Source organism: Xenopus laevis, chromosome 1S, assembly GCF_017654675.1.
Source record: "Xenopus laevis strain J_2021 chromosome 1S, Xenopus_laevis_v10.1, whole genome shotgun sequence".
Classification (NCBI taxonomy): Eukaryota; Metazoa; Chordata; class Amphibia; order Anura; family Pipidae; genus Xenopus; species Xenopus laevis.
In genome coordinates, this window is record NC_054372.1 from 73,935,820 (window position 1) to 73,955,294 (window position 19,475).

The following is a 19,475-nucleotide window of genomic DNA, read 5'->3' on the forward strand; positions in this document are numbered from 1 at the left end:
TAAATTCTCTATCTTAGACAGGTACTTTTTTATGTCACAATTTATCCTTTCTATCTCTTCAGGATCTGTCTCTGACTTTAAGGTTTCCCTCAACTCTAACACCTTCTGTTGTAGGGAATATCTCTCACTATTGAACGCTTCACCATCTAACAATGGCATTGAATCACTATAAACAGACATTTTGACTTGAAAGAGTTAAATATCAGTTAAACACAAAGGAATAAATAACTTTATTCAAATTCATATAAAGTCCATATAATGCAAATATCTCTGGATTCTCTCAAAGTTCTTATTACCTTTTATTCAGTGTCTCTTAATGTGCCAAGGTCAGCACATAACCATCAATAAGGAATAAACAGGAAACTCTGACCTTAATGTGAAGAGCAGGATACAGTGACTTGGCTTGCTGATTCAAAATAAGTGTCTCTCTATAGAAGTTAGGAATCACTCAGGATCAGTCTTTGCAGAAGTAGATGCAAGGTGAGGGACTTTGGCTTGCTTGCAGTTACTTACAGGATGCTGACTTTCTGTGTCTTTACTTGCAGAGATGCAGCTGTCAGGATTGTTGCTCTGCTTGTGTGCGATGTCTCTGGGTGAATTGCAGCATGTGGTTGTTTCACTCTGGGCGGTAACACACTTGTCGATATGTGTAATCTCACTGTGGCAATGCTCTGACTCTGAAGGCCGCAGGAAAGGCATACATCTACTTGGGTGCAATACTGGGCTCTATTTGTGCTTCTTCTGTGGTATTTTGTCAGCTCTATTGCCACAGAAAAGGCAGGTTAGCTTTACAGGGCTGTTTAACCTTTTTTTTTTTTTGCGCACCGTCCCTTTAAGGGCTTGCAATTACACTCTGAGGCACACTTGATATGGCTTCTGCTCTAGCTCTGATGAAGTGCGTCTTCTCGCCTCCTCAGAGGGTAATAGTTCTACTGTAACTGTCCTCGGATCCTTGAAAGACTTTAAGAACATACCACTGGTACGAAAATAACTTTCTTTATTGGTAACATCATCAGGATAGGGAATCAGGAACAAAGATGATGAGTTTTAGCAATATTGGTGCGATATAAGTGCAGTAAGTACACGTAGAATGCGTAGAATGTGGTAGAACTAGGGGCAAACATACAAAAGGAGCATTCAGTATATATTCTAACATATAATCACTAACATTGTCATTAGCAGCATTAATCAGTACACATAAACAAAGATAGCTCACCTATTTTCGCCTCATAGGATCTTAAGGGCAGTTTCTCTACTCTGGCATGCTCTCTGAAGATTCTGTCTCTAAGATAGCTGCTGGCATGTCTGGCTAGATTCTAGAAGATCTCAGAGTGAGGCTGGGTTCTGATTGGACCAGACTGTCAGGTGGCTGGAGTACTCAAATTAACCCTGTAATGTCCTGTGCTTAGCTGGCTGTTACTCTACACACAAATGAACTTTAACAGCAGGAATAACTTTTCTGCTTGCCATACAACAGAGCGTATAGAGGTATATATTATTCTGTACTGCAAACTAGCGCTAAGTTGCTATAAACTTCTCTTGTTAACAGTCACAAGGAATTATGCAGTTCAAATGTTAGATTGGCTTGGGCGGGCAGCTACAATTGCCCCTTAGTGGTAAACCAGATCCATCGTGACCCTGAAGGTCATTACATTCTCTTGACTGCAACCTAGTTAGGGATCCCACTTAGCCTACTTAATATCTATGCCCCTGACATCAGGTTGCGTTTTTACGAAAGGTATTAAACAAATTCTCAGATATTCTACACCCCTATTTAGTTTTGGGAGGAGATTTTAATATGGTATATTCGCAGGTTAAAGATCGATCTGATCTTTTGCAAGATCATTCATCACATAGGATTTCTACCCACTTTAGGCAAATAACAAGGCAATTATCCCTGTTTGATTCCTGGCAAATTAACCACCCGAATGATAAACAATACACATTCTATTCAAATCCCCATAAAGTTCATACTTGACTAGATTACTTCTTTTTATCGCATTCATGCCTAAATCTGGAATACTCCACGGAGATACACCCCATTACGTGGTCAGACCACTCCCCTATTGGCTTACAGTTAGAAATAACTGCACCTCCCCCGAGAGAGCCACATTGGCGACTAAACAAAACTATACTCCATAATTTAGAAACAGTCAAAAAAAAAAATAGAAACAGCCCACAAAGAATACTTTCAACTGAATGATGGATCGGTAGATTCTTTCACCACACTCTGGGAAGCCCATTAAGGTACCATCAGAGGTCACATTATAGCGACAATAGCAGATAACAGGAAAAGTCAATGTTTAGCTATCACTTCTTTACAAACCCAAATAACTAACTTATAACAGATATATTATACCCAGCATTCAGAAGCTATAGTGACTCAAATCTTAGAATTACGACAACAATAAAAAAAATCTAAAAATTAAAGATGCAGAAAGGGCTATCATCAGGACAAAACAAAATGTTATGAAAAGGGATATAAGCAACATACTTTGCTGGCCAGAAAACTCAGAGACCAAAAAGCTTAGAGGCATTACTGCTATAAAAACTCTAACAGGCCAACTATCTTATGACTACAAACAAATTGGGAAATTTTCACAATTTCTACCAAAAACTCTATAATTTACAACCCACTAAGCAAACACTTATGGAACATGTTCCAGATCCTTTTATAAAATTCTTTAATGATGCAAAATTAACCAAATTTTTAGATTCTGACCTGGAAATACTTAATGGAGAAATAACACCAGAAGAAATATCCGCCACACTTAAATAAATGCCCAACAACAAAACACCGGGACCAGATGGGCTGCCATATAAGTATTATAAAACTTACTTACATGTTTTTTTCACCATACTTAACCAAGCTTTTCAATCTATTCCTTTCTGGTATGCCCATCCCTACCTCAAATTTAACATCCTATTTAACTTCAATTCCCAAGGAGGGAAAAGATGCACCAACTATAGGCCTATTGCCTTACTTAATTCGGATTTAAAGCTCTTTTCAAAAATTTTAGCAAATCGTTTAGCCCCATTGCTCCCAAGACTAATTCATAAAGATCAAGTTGGCTTTATCTAAGGATGACAAGCAGGGGATAATACTAGAAGAGTCATTGATCTATTGGAAATGGTTTGAAAACAGAATACCCGTACAGTTCCCCTAAGCTTAGACGCGGAGAAATCATTCGACCGCTTAAGTTGGCCATATTTATTTGCCCTCTTACGATATTTAGATTTATCAGGACCCTACCTAACAGCTCTCACAAGTCTTTACTCTACACCTTCCACTTTCCTGGCCAAGCACACACACCCATTTTGATTGCCAACGGACCTAGACAGGGATTCCCCCTATCACCCATACATTATGCCCTAAGTATAGAACCTTTAGCTGCAGCTATGAGGAATGTTCCAGATATGACAGGGATTTAGGTATCAACTGACCAAGTTAAAATATCATTGTTTGCTGATGATGTATTATTAACAATAACAAATCCAGTGACGTCATTACCAACTCTTCACAAAATTTTGGACAATTACAACCTTTTATCAGGATATAAGATTAACCTAAGTAAAACTGAAGCATTGGCAGTTAACATACCCCACACAACCTTGGACATTTTACAAACTAAATTTAAGTACAATTGGAAGAAAAACTTTATCGCCTATCTTGGAATTAAAATCTCACATCAATATGATAAACTTTATAAGCTCAACTATATACCACTTCATGAGGAAACAAAAAAAAAGCTTACAGAAGTTGTCCTCACACACACTTTCGTGGTTTGGAAGAATTGCAGCACTTAAAATGACAATCTTTCCCAAATTTTTATATTTATTTGAGACATTACCAGTAGCAGTTCCCCTAACAGCTTTTAAACAAATCCAAGGAACTCTACATACATTTATCTGGGGTAATAAACGACATAGGATTCCTAAATTAACTCTAACTACAGCTGTGAATCACGGAGGACTGGAAGTCTCGCTACTTCATAAGTACTACGAGGCGGCTCATCTCCACCAGCTACTCGCTTGGTCGCAATGGGAACCCACTTCTATCTGGGGCTACATCAAAAATGAAATGTCTCCCAAAGGACATTTGAATTCTCGGATTTGGTCCTGTAACAAATTGACTGTCTCCACGAAAGGACTACTACGCACCACTCAACAGACGTTACACATTTGGAACACCACCAAACGTAAAAACAACTTAAGATAAGCCTATTCTCTTAATACAATTTATCTACAAAATCCTGACTTTCCCCCAGGAGAAAACCGGGATTTCTATTGCAGATGGCAAAAAAACAATCTACACACTATCAAGGACTAAATAGAGACCTCCACTGGCACTCTTCGAACCTTTGCATTGACGCAAAGAGCTCCAACCGCCTCACTTAAATTATATGAGTACTTTCAATTACATCACTACTTACAGCCATACCTAAAGCAAACGGAATCACTTTCTCCCATGCCTTTTGAATCACTAGCCATAACGGGTCTACCACAAAAGAGCCTAATATCCAAAATTTATAAATTACTGACTGGACCTCGATCTGGGCCAATGCAAAGAGAATGGTAACATGCACTAAACAAAAGGAGAACGCCTACAAAATACTTATGTTTTGGTATCATACACCAGACAAGCTACATACAATGTTCCCTGATCATCCTAATAGCTGTTGGAGAAATTGTGGAGAGGTGGGATCTCTACTCCATATTTTTTGGAACTGCATGAAAATACAGAACTTTTGGAATGAAATAGCTCAACTGCTAGCTACATTAACAACTTACCCACTAATAAAAAATCCATTTCAGATGAGTAGACCGTTTCCTGAGCTCTCCAAACAATCCCAATCCTTATCAGGTTCTGACAGCTGCAAGACTGGCTATAGCTTGCAAATGGAAAACCACTAATTCTCCTGCATCTGAAGTCATTGACAGGGTTAACAGTAATAAAGCATTTGAAGAATGGATAGCCTATCTGGAAAATAAAATGAATAAATATCTAGCGGTTTGGTCTATCTGGGAGCTATGTAGACATAGAAAATTAAAGCAAGTAGACACACGTATCGACAAACTTTATTGACATTATGATCTAGATCTGGAACATGGCTAACATAATCTGTTATTTTTCCTTTTTTATTCTTTTCTTTCTTGCTCTGTCTTTATTTCCTCCTTTTTTGTTATTTTTCTTTCCAAATGTGTCCAGTATAACATATGACCTTGTAAACATTCTATGCAGATGGTCATGTATATGCTTTATATGTTTAAAATGCTCAATAAAAATTATAAATTACAAAAAAAAAAAAACATACAATGTACAGAACAAAAAATGACCAAGCTTTATCATCTTTACCTTAAAGTTTAATGGTTAGTTAGCATGCCATGACAAAAATGCTGTCCACACAGAAAATTTGTGTTGGTGTAGTTTCAATCTATTCGATCTGAGTAGGAGTAGGAAATATATATTGATGAATATAGAGGATTAAAAAGTATAGAATCTGTTTTGTAAATCCTCATTGTTCTTAATTTTTTTTTTTTATCAAATGTTTTTTATTAGTTTTCAAAAAGCATGTAAAATAGTTCGTAACAGAATTGTAACAAACAAAAAAAAGAAAAATAATATAAACAGTCAGCGTCAAGTACAGATTCCAATAATAAAAGGCAGAGATAACAATAATGATCTAAGGTTATGCCAAGTGATTGCAAAAGAGAGAAATGGATAAGCATTCCCCAAATTGTAGATATTGAAAGCAACTCACGGTTAGATAATCCGAAGACGGCAAGGCAGAGCAGTAGAGACTTATAATTATTGCAGAGTGGTAGTAAGTAATTGGTTAAGATGATGACTCCTGGGGGGTCCCCTTGTGGTCGAATGTTGTAAGTCACCCGCAGACCTGAACAGGTGGTCCGCCTCACAGACAAGATCGGTCCCCAGCAACAACTCCCTTTCATACCACGTGGTGTTTCGAAAGGTTTGGATAGTAAGTGATTTCGTGAGCGGCGGAAGGGTGTTTATGTAAGATATCCAAGTGTCAAAAAACAGTTCTGTGTTTTTTTCTTTATGTGTTAGGGTCTCTATACAATCTAGGTGGAAAATGTACTGTAATTTTTGTCGTACCAGAGATAAAGGCGGAGGAATTCGGGATAGCCAAGTGTGTAGGATGGATTTCCTGGCTGCCGCAGCCAGTCTTTCGGCCAGTGCCCTCTCCGGCTTGGAGATGGGTAGGGTAGAGTGCAATTTGCTAAATATAGCCCATGTGGCAGTAATGGGTAGCTTTTTACCAGACAGGTTTTCCCAATAGCTGGCGACCTCCTTCCAGAACTGCTGTATAAGTGGACATGACCATAAACAATGTATCAAGTCAGCTGTGGGTGTTTCGCATTTGAGGCAGTGATCCGAGTGTGCCGTACCTATGTGAAATCTCTTTAAAGGCGTCAGATAAGTATGGTGTAGGAGTTGTATGGACATTTCCTGGTATATGCTAGCAGGCAAAATTTTCATCATGCGAGTGTGATAACGAAGGATGTCCACATTTTCAGCTCGTGGAATGATGGACTTCCATTTCGTAAAAGCCGTAGTGGCATTATCTGCATCAAGAGTGGTCCTAATCTGTTTGTAAATGTGTGCAGTAGATTCAATAGAATCATGTTTTGGCCATAGTGAATCAAGTAGGTTATTTTTGTCCCTATCCGTTAGTTTGGCCATTCGTTGTGCAACAAAATGTAAGAGCTGAATCAGTGAGAATTGATGGAGTCGCAGAAATGGGTAGTTTTGAAGCAAGGTTGAGATGGGTTGCACCGTGAAGTTAGGGGTGACTACGTCTTTAATATTTTGTAAGCCATTTGTCTGCCAAGCTTTAAAAATCAGACTATTCAAGCCCGGGGGGAATTCCCTGTTACCAAGCCAGGTGAGGTTTATTGAATTGAAAGGGGATAGGTTTGCTTTCTTACGAATAGAATGCCAGGTCTTATATGTGTGGATAAATAGGGGATGTTCCTGCAGTTGCTTAGGGATTTCCTGCAGTGGCGTGTGTAGTAATGAGTTAAGTGACATCCCTTCTGATAGGGCAGCGTCTAGAGATATTGTGGTGTAGACGTTCCTGTGGTGGAGCCAATCACCCACATATCTAAGGAGAGCCGCATCGTTATATTCCAATATATTTGGGAGATTGAGTCCACCTTCATGTTTCTGGTGTTGGAGTGTAGCAAATTTTATTCGTGGCCGTTTCCTATTCCATATAAAAGTCCGTAAAATGTGTTGGAGTCTTTTGTTATCGGTCATGGAAATGCGGTAAGGCAACATCTGCAATTTATAAAGTAATTTAGGGAATATAGTCATTTTTATTAAATGGATCCTTCCTGAAAACGTTAAATTCGTGTTCATCCATTTTTGAGTGTCTCGTTCAATCTGATCTATGGTACATCTGATATTAGATTTGTACATGTCCTTGTGGTGTTGTGTTAAGTGAATTCCCAGGAATTTGATGTGGTGTGTGGCTTTTTGGAATGGAAATGGATTTGACCAATCAGCCGGAGTAGTGCGTCAGAGGCGTAAGGCCTCGGATTTCCCTAGGTTGATTTTAAATCCAGCTATAGCACCAAATGTAGCGATCTTTTGTAGAATTACAGGTAGTTCAACGGGTGGTTTGTTTAAAAAGAGGAGAATATCATCCGCATATGCTATCAGCTTTATCCACTGTGTGCCCACCTGAATACCTTGGAAAGTGTCACTATTAAGTAAATGTCTCAGCAAAGGATCTTGAGCTAAGTTGAAAAGAAGCGGCGAAAGAGGACAGCCTTGTCTGGTGCCTCGCCGTATCGGAAATCTGGTCGAGTTCACACCATTCGCCGTGACATGAGTGTAAGACTGTGAATATAAGGTTCTAAACAAGTTAAGCATTTGTATGCCGAAATGTTGAAATTTGAGCAATCTTTTAAGGTGCGCATGTGTTATCCTATCAAAGGCTTTATCCGTGTCCAGATTAATTAGCATACCATGTTTTCTCTCTTCCAGATTACATTGATACATGGCAGCTATCGCTGTTCGGAGAGCTTGGACCGGATATCGCCCTTTAAGGAACCCTACTTGATGGATGGTAAGCATATGTGGGAGGACGAGTTGTAACCTGTCTGCCATGATTTTAGTCAAAAGTTTCAGGTCTTGGTTCAGTAGGGAGATGGGTCTGTACGAAGATGGAAGAGTAAGATCTTTTCCCTCTTTTGGGATCAATATGATCCTTGCCTCATTTGCCTCGTTCCATAGGGGGGAACCCTGTAGGATATCATTAAAAAGCGTGGTAAGCAAGGGGGTAAGTTCCGGGAGGAGGATTTTGTAATATTCGGCGCTTAAGCCATCGGGGCCTGGGGACTTCCCGTTTTTTAGATGTTTTATTGCTGACATGATTTCTTGCTCTGTTACAGGTGCGTCCGGGATCTCCCTATCTTGTACTGAAAGCTTAGATAGTTGAGCATCTCGCAGGAAAGAAAGACCTTCCTCCGGAAGGTCCTGGTGCACTTCATAAAAAAAAGATTCTAGTTCGGTTATAATGGTTTCAGTATCCCGAGCCCAACCTTCCCTTGATTTCAATTTTTTGATGAAATGTGACGTGGCGCTGAGCTTGGTCAATCTGGCTAAGAGCCTACCCGGTTTGTTTCCCCATCTATAAAACCTGTTCCTCGTTTGAGAGATTTTGTAATGTGCGCTATCGTGTAATAAAGTGTTAAACAAAGCCTTTGTGTCTGTGTATTTTATTTTATCTGCCTCGGAATTTGTACGTTTAAAAGCCGTGTAGTGTTTCGTAAGTTCCTTTTGCAGAAGCATGTACTTGTCCCTAAAGCATTTCTTTTGTTTTATTATATACGCTGTGATGTGGCCTCTTAGCACAGGCTTGGAAGCCGCCCATAATAAGTTTTGGTCATCCCAGTGTTGTATGTTATCATCTAGATAATTTGCCCAATGTTGCTTGAGGTAAGTTTGAAAATCAGAGTTCTCAGACAGGTAGGAACGAATTCGCCAGTTATATGATGTCGACCTGGAAACAATTTGTTTCAAAGTTAAAGTGACTGGGGCATGGTCAGTCAAATGGATGTCGCCTATCGTAGAGGCGAGGATGTTGGAGGTTTGGGATTCAGCTAGGAAAAAGTAATCAAGCCTGGAGTGTGTCCCATGTGCACCCGAATAAAAGGTGTAGTCCTTGGTATCTGGGTAAGTAAATCTATATGTGTCGTGCAGTTGTAAAAACTCAGATAGCGCATGCAGTGGGGTGATCCTTCTGGTCGGGTATCTGGAGGAAGCATCCGATCTGTCCATGAAACGGTCCCACACCGTATTCATATCCCCGCCCAATATCAGGTTGGTGGGTCCCCAGGAGTCAATCCTTTGCATTAGTTCTGAAAAGAAAAAGTTATTTTCGTCATTTGGGGCATATACGTTAACTACCGTGTATTTCGAGTCAGGAGTTTCAACATCTACAATCAGGTAGCGGCCATTTTTATCCCTATACGTTTTAGTCACGGAGCCATTCAGTGATTTACTCAGTAAAATTACTACACCTCTAGATTTAGCGGTATAAGATGCTGCTATTTGCTCTTGTGTCCATGAGTCTCTCAATACTATTTTATCAGTGGCTTTCCAATGCGTCTCTTAAAAAGAGAACGATGTGTGCTTTCTCTCGTTTCAGGAAGTCTAAGACCTTTCGTCGTTTTATCGGGGAATTTAGGCCATCTACATTCCATGAGAGTAGTTTGAGGTGTTTGGGCTGATCAGTCAGGGGAAAATGTTGTGTAGGTTCACCCATTATGGTAGTGTTAACCAATACCCTTTTTAGGGGTTAGTGGAATGACCCTTTGCAGTGTGGGGATAAGCGTTCTGTCCCAGCGAGCAGAAGCCATCCAGGGGAAACCCACACGGCATGTGTGGGAGGGGCATGTGCAGAAATCTGTTTCAATCACTTGACAAAATAAGAACAAAGTAACTATATACAATGGGGGAAAGGGGTTTTCCAGTTTAGTCATTACAAACGGTAAATTTCAGATACAACCACACTAGTATATGAAAACGGAGTGAAATTGTCAGAATGAGCTTAAGAGTTCAATCGAATAATCTAACATTGTTGCGTCAGGCAAGCTAAGCAGCAGGAGAGTAGAGAGGAAGGCGTGGAGACATTCAAGAAAACAATGAAAATCAGCACCATAAGCAGGTATCATAATAATAAAAAAGAAAACAGGTAAGTGTAAGATTAGATAATGATAACCAAACGTGGGGGGGTTCAGCAAGGATACAGTATCTAGTCAAACCGTGAAGAAGCGGAGCGGCATAATCAACAGTTTCAGGATATATCCAATCACGGTGACAACACCGGACTCAAAGTCATAGTCAGTAGCTGTAGAGCGACCGGCCGGCCTCCAAACCAAAGGCTCTTGAGAGGTAATGCGGATGTGTCGGAGAACCACAACCAAACGGTGGGAAGGGAGTGTGGCAGAGTCGCAGCATCAGGCCCAGTCGTGGAGAAGTGGAATAATATAGTAGTCAGTATCCATAGGGCACATCCAAGCATGGTGGGAGCTCCGGAATGAGAGACAAAAGCAGTGGCCAACCAGTGGCAAGCAACAAGTCAGAAGTCGGGCAGCAGCAGAACGCCGAACCAACCCCTTATACCAAAGTTCCATAAGAGTCAGTGCAAAAGAGACAGCGTCTATCAAACAGGAACACCAGCTCTACAGAGAAGAGAGAGGAATGTTCATCAATTCAAGTCTGAGATTTAGACTCAACGTATCTGGATGCTTGTTTGGAGTCCTCAAAAATGTGGATCCTGCCAGTATCCCTCTCAACTATTTTGAGTTTTGCCGGAAACATCAGGGAGAACTTGTATCCGGAGTCGTAGAGTTTTTTACAAACAGGAGCAAATTCCCTGCGTTTTGCCGTCACAGAAGCAGAGTAATCCTGGAAAAGTAGAATGGAATGTCCATCATAGTTGAGGTTACGTTTTATTCTGTAGGCTTCCAATATTCTGGTCTTGTCAGTAAAATTTAAAAGTTTAAAGATGACTTGACGCGGACGTTGAGCGTCCTTGGCAGGTGGCGGACCGATTCTGTGGAATCTTTCCACTAGGTAGGGAAGGTATTGATCCTCAATACCAAGAGCGGTCGGAAGCCAGTCATGTATAAGTTTATCCAGGTCTTTGGTTTTGACTGATTCGGGAATCCCCACCAGTCTCAGGTTGTTTCTCCTACTGCGATTCTCCAGATCTTCTACTTTATCAGACAAAATAGAGATCTCCTTTTGTTGCAGGTCAATTGTAGACTGTGCCGTAGTAAAATTGTCTTCCAGGGTGGATATTCTGTCTTCAGCCTGGGTCAGTCTCTGGGATTGATTGGTCATCTGTTGAAGAATTTCAGAGACAGATTCCTTGATACTAGCCAGCTTTTGGTCAAGCAGGGGGCCCAAAAATATGGACCATATCTTCAATATGGGAAGTGGCGGAGTCATTTTGGGTCCCCGTTTCTGTGTCACTTTCTGTCTGAGCGACTTCTTGAGCTTGTTTTTTGTCTTTCGGTTTGGTGATTGTCCTACGGGAAGTCATAGTAGTAGGTTGACCCAAATATTTTTCCATTACGTGGTGGAAGTCCCAGAATAATTGTATGTAGAGCCTGTCAGAGGAAACTGATATTAATTGAACACGTATACAGTGGTTGTATCACCCGCGGGTTCTATAACATGGTAGAACGTGAGGTGTTGTAACAGAAACGCTTTCCCTTTCCCTGTAACGACATTGTTGCAACGGAAGATTGAGGAATAGACAGCAGTTGTTGTCCAGCAATTATGGTGAAAACAGGAAAGTCAAACATGTGGGTATACACCCCGTTATACAGCTCACCGGAGCGTGTTCAGTACGCACTGGTAGTAGCAGTGAGAATATGGTCACGTAACTCTGCTGATATAGGGCCAAATAGGTTTTGGTACTTTTAATGTGGTTAAGCCCAAAGGTAGTCTTGTGGCGCCCTCTTGTGGACGCGGCAGGAAATGGTGTGTCACTTGCCTTTCCTAAATGATGATATAAAACTGCATCACTGGCCAATTGTGGAATAGATGGTGGTCACGTTGTGAGAGGGACCAATTTAGGACTGTGAGGCAGTGATGACATAAATCCCGCCAGTCAATAATCTAGGCCAACCGTGTCCAACAAATATGGCCCAACCACAAAAGTCAGTATCCGCGTCACACAGCTGCAGTGCAAAGGGAAGTGACCACGGAAGAGCTATAGCCAACTGTAGGAGTTTTAAGCAAGCGGCGATGATAATAGGCTGTAGAGGTGTACTGGGCCCGGAGGTAAGGGGCAACCAGGGCCGCGTGGTGTGTTGGGCCTACCTACTTGGTTTTGCCGCCACACAGGCCTTAGCGGCTATAGTCAGCGCCGGGTGACTGGGCGAGGCCTCCCCCCGAGATCGGTAAGTATAGCAGTGAGTAACGCGGTATAGTCACCGGGATCGGGTCCTTGTCCGGTCCTTGTGGGGGGCCCATGCGGCAGGGGACTGGATCCGGTCAGTCCGCGTCTATTGAGTGCGTGCGTGAAGCGCTGGCCTCCGGGGTCGCAGAAGGGGGAGAGTCGGGAAATTTCGAGTTCCAGTTTGCCCCCAGGTATTCCTCTGTAGTATCACCACCTTCTTTTGGCAAGTTTAGCGGGTCTGTGCTGTCTGAGACCGCAGATACAGGCAGATGATGGCGGAGCTCTATTAAGATGCGGCCATTGGGTTTGGCACGCCCCCGGGAAGTTCCTGTTCTTAATTTTATGATATTGTGTAACTATCTATTCTTACTATTAATAGGTTATTTTTGGAAACATTCCTTCCTCTCCTTGGTACAGGGTTAGCTTGAAGGAGTGAAAGGTGGGGAATGGAGGACTGGACCTTCTGCTCTCCTGCCATGTTTTGCTTGTAGAGCTTCCTTGCCACAAACTACCTAACCTGGGGTCTCACTCTTCTGTGGATAGTTAAGTATGAGGTGTGACCCTAATCAGGGCCAAAAGGAAAGAATGTGAGGATAAGTTGGGTTATGTTAAATAATGTTAATATGTATGAGATGTATGAGATCTGTTATCTGGAGACCCGCTGTCCAAAATGCTCTAAATATGACAATGCCATTTTCCATTGTTATTTATTTAAACAAAATCTAAAATAGTATAAATCTCTGCATTTATTATTTTTTATTAGGCAGGTTGTTGCACATTACAAATAGGCCCATGACCCCAGGTCACAAGCATTTTGGATAACAGTTCTAATACATGTACTTAAAAAATCTGGTTAAGTAATACATTTCCGGACATGTACATGTGAGTATTCTTTGACACCAAGAATTAAGGTTAAGGATTTTATGTTTCTTACAGTCTTAAAAATAATAAGGTTACATATTTCACAAAAAAAGCTAGACAAACTGTGAATCTGTTTAAATAAAACAATTCAGTATTGGGGGGCGTCGCTGCATGGAGACGGAGTGAGATGCACGAGTCTGGAGCTCTGCATTACAGACCTTAAAATTAGCGAAATCTGACTAATAACTTATCATGGGGAAGCTACAAAAGCTTGATACATTGAGGGGTCCCCGAATCAGTGCCAAATGAGGAAATGAAGGCCCTAGCAGTTAAGCTGTTCTCTGAAGTTCTAGATGACCCAGGGAGCCCACCGAGTAACATTGAAAGGTTTCACAGAGCATACACTTTTAACAAGATCAAAAATGGCCATTCTTGGTCTACAACATCATAGGAAGCACATATTAGCCTGATATTAAAAAAAGGAAAGGATCCCACATTACCATCAAGTAATGACATCAAGTTTCAGGCCAATATAATAGCCACATAAATTAAGGTAGGAATATCCCACATAATACATACAGACCAAGCAGGATTCCTCCCATGCAGGCAAGCCTGAGATAACCTTGATAAAATTCTTAATCTTGTCGTGTATGGTGTGAAAGAACAACCTGCTTTCTTCCTCCTGTCTAAATGGAAGACATTTGCAAGTATAAAGAGCTACACGCAGAGTCGGCTAAAGCAAAAAGGAACCAGTGGGTGACTTGGAGAGCCTGGCTTAAGTTCACTGGAACTATCCAAGGGGGAACTGAGGATGAAGATATTACATTAACTATATCAGATAAGGGAACCTGCCAGACCATGAAACAATGGACCAACAATTGAGTATGCTTAAAGTATAAGGTAGGAAATACTGAACAACTCTTTTAGGTATTAGAGATTTTACTAATGTCACAACAGGATGGAAAGGGCTTAACGACCAATCTTAAGTTAGACTTGGAATTCAGATAAAGGTTAAGACATAGACCTCTCAGCCTGGAACTTCCCTACCCCTCCCCCTCTCCCCTGGTTAAAACCAATTCTTGGACATGCAATTCACAGACAGGACAGCAGAGACAACAGACAGATACAGGTTAAGATTTTTATTTGAATACAAATGCATGAAATATGTTGTGCACAATAGAACATAAGTTTATAATTGCTGTATGTTCAGGAATTGACACTGTTAGGGCTAGTCCACACGGGGAGATAGCGACGCGTTTGCGGTCGCGGCGACAAAGCGCCGCGACAGTCGCCGCGACCGGCGCAGGCGACAGTTTTGTATGGGCGCCTATGTAAAAACGCCTGTGCTAACCACACGAGGCGATGCGCTTTTCAACAGTCGCCTGAAAATGCCTCGCCAGGCTTTTTCAGGCGACTGTTGAAAAGCGCATCGCCTCGTGTGGTTAGCACAGGCGTTTTTACATAGGCGCCCATACAAAACTGTCGCCTGCGCCGGTCGCGGCGACTGTCGCGGCGCTTTGTCGCCGCGACCGCAAACGCATCGCTATCTCCCGGTGTGGACTAGCCCTTAAATCTCAAATATAAATTAAATAAAATAATAATTCAGTATTTACTTCCACAAGCAATAAAGTCCTTGTATAGAAAACAGAAAGGAAATGTCATGCCAAGAGGAGACATTTACAGTTTCACTACCAGCTCTGGCATTTTTCATAGAAATGCTACCCTGGGGGACCTAAATAGCATTTCAGCTGTTAAGGTAAAGTTTACCATGCAAAGATGTGCGACAAAACAAATCCCATTTTGACCTTAAGTGCAAGTCAACAATAAGACAAAAAAAAAAACACAGAAAGGGGGATTATGGGAAGTAGGAAGGTGAAATAAAATGTGCCACCTAAACTAATAAATCAGCATTTTTTTTAAAGGGTAACATTCTCTGTTTGTGATACAGAAAATTAAAAATGATAAACAAGTGGACCAGTGGAAATTTCCCAATACCACCCACTTAATGTGTGTGTGTGTGTGTGTGTGTGTGTGTATATAGTTTATGCATGCATACAGAGATTACACCCTATGGCTCATAATTTAATTTACTTTCTACTATTATGCAAAAGCCAAGGCTTTCATTAAAACTGTTTAAAAGGGGAACTCATAACTCTGTTGCTCATTGAGTAATTTATAAGTCATTTTAGTTGCTTTTATGTTTGTCCCAGATATGTGATACTGATGCTGGAGGAAATAAGAGATTAATACAAGAGTAATTATCCATTTTAGACAAAGTACTTGTTTATGAGGGGTGTATACATGCATCAGCACCGTCCATATACCCTGCTTGTTTTTTGTACACACTAACTATGCCAGGTATGTTAACCATAGGTTAACTATACAAACTCCATAAATTCAAATACTACAGGGTGCTTTCCCCAAAAGTATTATAGAACTGTAACAATAAATCTGTTCATGCTCTGGCCACATTTCCCAGTATTCGGATTTCCCAGTTTTGCCCTGTACCTCTTTTTTTTTTTAATTCAGGCGTGGTTTATTGAACTCAAGTTACAAGGCATACAGTGTAAAGCATCACATCACATTATAACATTTGGTTATACAAAAAAAGTCAAAGGCACAATCTGTAGTATAAGCAATTCTCCACTTTAAACGTATCTTAGTAGTTACCACAGGAAGTGCATAGCAATGTACAACATTACACAGAAGTAATACAAAAAATGGTCGGGTGGTCCCTCACTCCAACAGCATCAGGGCTCCATCAAACAGAGTCAGTGGCACCGTCCAAGCCACACAACATCCAAGGTGCAAGCAAAGTTCACTCTGGAGAGCCAATTCAATTCAATGTATTTTATTCAGTCACAGTCACAACATGTTTCGGACAAACATGTCCTTCATCAGGTGCTAATTACAATGTGTATTCACTCAAGCTATTTATTAACCCCATACACCAGTGAGTTCGTCAGCTCCCCCACTCAGGCCAGACAAATATAATTAGATAAAAACAATACCCAACAGAATACTGCCATCTTGTGGCCTATTTCTAAAAGGCATTAAAAGGTTGCACCAATAATATACAATGTATCAGTAAGGCCATAAATTACATAAATAGTTACCATAGATAGTACAAAAAACAGTGTATCAAAATAGTTGCAATATATAGTACAAAAAGTATCAAAGTAGTTTTCAAGTCATACCCTTAAGTTATAGTTGATCCAGTTTCATGTCAATCAGTAGAATGCAATCTAAAACAACAGCAAAATAGCGTTTATAAAAAGCACTTTAGGCTAAAGGCATCATTTATCCCCCATGGTTCTAATGTGTTTAAAAGATCGATCCATTTGGCTTCACATTGTAGGAGCATTCTTATTCTATCGCCACCACGTATAGGCAGCTTTATTTCCTCCAGCACTAACCATCTTAAACTTGCACTATTGTGTTTATGTTCAAAAAAATGTTTGCCTACAGGGGTATGTGTTTTAATATTCAATGGGTCATAGTTCGAAATTGATCGCTTATGTTCCCCTATCCTTATGCGTACTTTTCTTTTTGTTTGACCCACGTACATCCTCCCACATGGGCATTTCAAACCATATACCACATATTCAGAATTACAGGTACAGTAATGTTTAATCGGTAATCTATTCCCCCTCAAAGGATGTATCACATAAGCTCCCTTAATTATAGAGTTACAATTACTGCAATTTAAACAAGGAAAAGTTCCCATCTTAGGGGGACCTATAAACCGCGTGGTATTCTGGGTACATGTGATGTCAGATTTAACTAATTTATCTGCCAAATTGCGTCCTCTCTTATATGAAAAGATAGGCTTTTCCCTACAATATTTATTCAGAGTTGGATCTTTTCTGAATCTCTTTACTCTTAGAACCAAACGTAGATACAAACGGTATCCGTTCAATCTTAGTTATATCAATCTGTTTCCTATTTCCTAAAGAGAAATTCTGTCAATTTTTAATACATCATCACGCATTCATCTGAGGGTTTCTCTATTGTACCCCCTCTCCACAAATTTATCAATCAGATTGTTGCTACTCACTATATATTTCTGATCATCTGAAGTAATCCTCCTAATCCGGAGGAATTGGCCCTTAGGTATGCCTTTCAGTGTACTTGGGGTATGGAAGCTGCTTTTTAGTAGTATATTGTTACATTCCGTAGGTTTAGAGAATAAATCAGTTTCCAAATGATTACCCCGTTTTGACACTTTTACGTCTAAATAATGTACATAATCAATGTTGTAGTCGGCCGTAAATTTAATAGTATTATGTTTCTGATTAATAAGTTCAAGGAAAGTTTTAAGACTACTTTCATCACCACTCCAAATCAGGAAAATATCGTCCACATATCTGTAGTAGCATTTTATGTACTGCCGGAAATCCATATTACCCAAAATGATTGTCTGTTCAATAAAGTGCATAAAAATATTAGCGTAACTGGGAGCGAGATTACTTCCCATAGCAGTCCCTTGTGTTTGAATATAGAATTCTTTATCAAAACGAAAATAGTTTTTCCGTAGTACAATAGTCAGTAAATCAATTAAAAAATAAATCATATTGTGTGGTGTATTAGTAGAAAGGAGGGCTTGTTCTATATAATGGATCCCTTCATCATGTGGGATAGATGTATATAGAGATTGTACATCTATACTACATAAAATCCATTCTGGTTCAATGTGCGTCAATTCCATTAATTTGCATAAAAAATCAGTAGTGTCTTTTAAACATTCAGGGATAGTTTTAACTATATCTTGTAAATATGCATCAACAAACTTAGAAAGGGGTTGTAAAATGGATCCCATGCCTGAAACAATGGGTCTTCCCGGGGGGTTTTGTAAACTTTTATGAATTTTGGGTAATAGGTATAACACAGGAATACGTGGTGAACTGGTAATCAAAAATCCATATTATGTTTTGTGATGATACCCGAATCAAAAGCACCACTGATTATCTCATCAATATATTTTTTAATGTCCCATGTCGGGTCCTTATCCAATTTCAAGTAATGCTCAGTATTATTAAGTTGTGATAAAGCCTCATTGATATACTGACTACGATTCAACACCACAATTCCACCCCCTTTGTCCGCTTTCTTAATTATAATTTCAGCATTTTTCTCTAAATTTTGTAAAGCCACCCGATTCCGTTTAGTTAAATTAGGGCAATTTGTTTTCCCTTTACTCCATAGCTTTTCAACCTCATACAGTATTACCCCCTCAAATTGTTTAAGAGTATCATTATAAACATCAGGAATGAAATCACTTTTAGGCTTAAATTTATCTGCAATATTACACACACCTTTATTGGGGACAGCCTTATCAAAATGCACTTTAAGTTTCAAACGTCGCATAAACTTGAAAAAGTAAATTTTCCAATCAAATAGTTTAGTCTCATAAGAGGGAATGAATCCCAACCCCTTATTAATGATCTCAAATTCATCCTCAGTTAGGGTATGCGAAGATAGATTAATAATAAGTCCCCTAGATCCACTATTAGGAGGCATATGAGAGTCAGTGTCATTTACCTGCAGCGATGGTGCAGACACATTCAGGAACAGTAGAATTGGCGAGGTGGCGGTCTCCTCTGTGAGCGACGCTGAGTACTTATTCCTGCGCCTGCATCTGCGTCTCCTAGGGCGCTCCGCTCCCCGGCCATTACTCTCCCTCTTCCATCGCCCGTTGCTCTCCCTCTGCTGTGAAAAAAATACTGCCGTTGATTACCAGCATATTCGGCCTCATTCCAGGAGACATCATCCGAATCACTGCCTTCTGAACTCCACAGTCGCAACCCTGCATGGCGCCCGTCTCGATCTGTGTCACATGGTCTACGGCGTCCCGGCAGTCCAAACCTGTGCGCTCGTTGCTGCCGCGGGGACCCTTCTTTCCAAGCATAGACACTTCCAGAGGCAAAATAGCTTGAGTGAATACACATTGTAATTATCACCTGATGAAGGACATGTTTGTCCGAAACATGTTGTGACTGTGACTGAATAAAATACATTGAATTGAATTGGCTCTCCAGAGTGAACTTTGCTTGCACATTACACAGAAGTAACAGAGATTCACTAGTCTTGTACCCAATCCAGCCATTTATCCCAAATTTTATCAAATTTCTTAGTGCTACCTCTCTTTTTATATATCAAGGTCTC

The 19,475-nt window shown here is 40.4% G+C and overlaps 1 long non-coding RNA gene across 1 annotated transcript; it reads right to left on the minus strand.

Moving 5' to 3' along the window:
• Nucleotides 1–980: 980 nt before the first annotated feature.
• Nucleotides 981–1,269, minus strand: LOC121399329. Its single transcript, XR_005964923.1, has 2 exons — nucleotides 1,217–1,269; nucleotides 981–1,110 (listed from the first exon to the last, which is right to left on the minus strand). It is a non-coding gene; the product is annotated as an uncharacterized LOC121399329 (long non-coding RNA).
• Nucleotides 1,270–19,475: the final 18,206 nt, after the last annotated feature.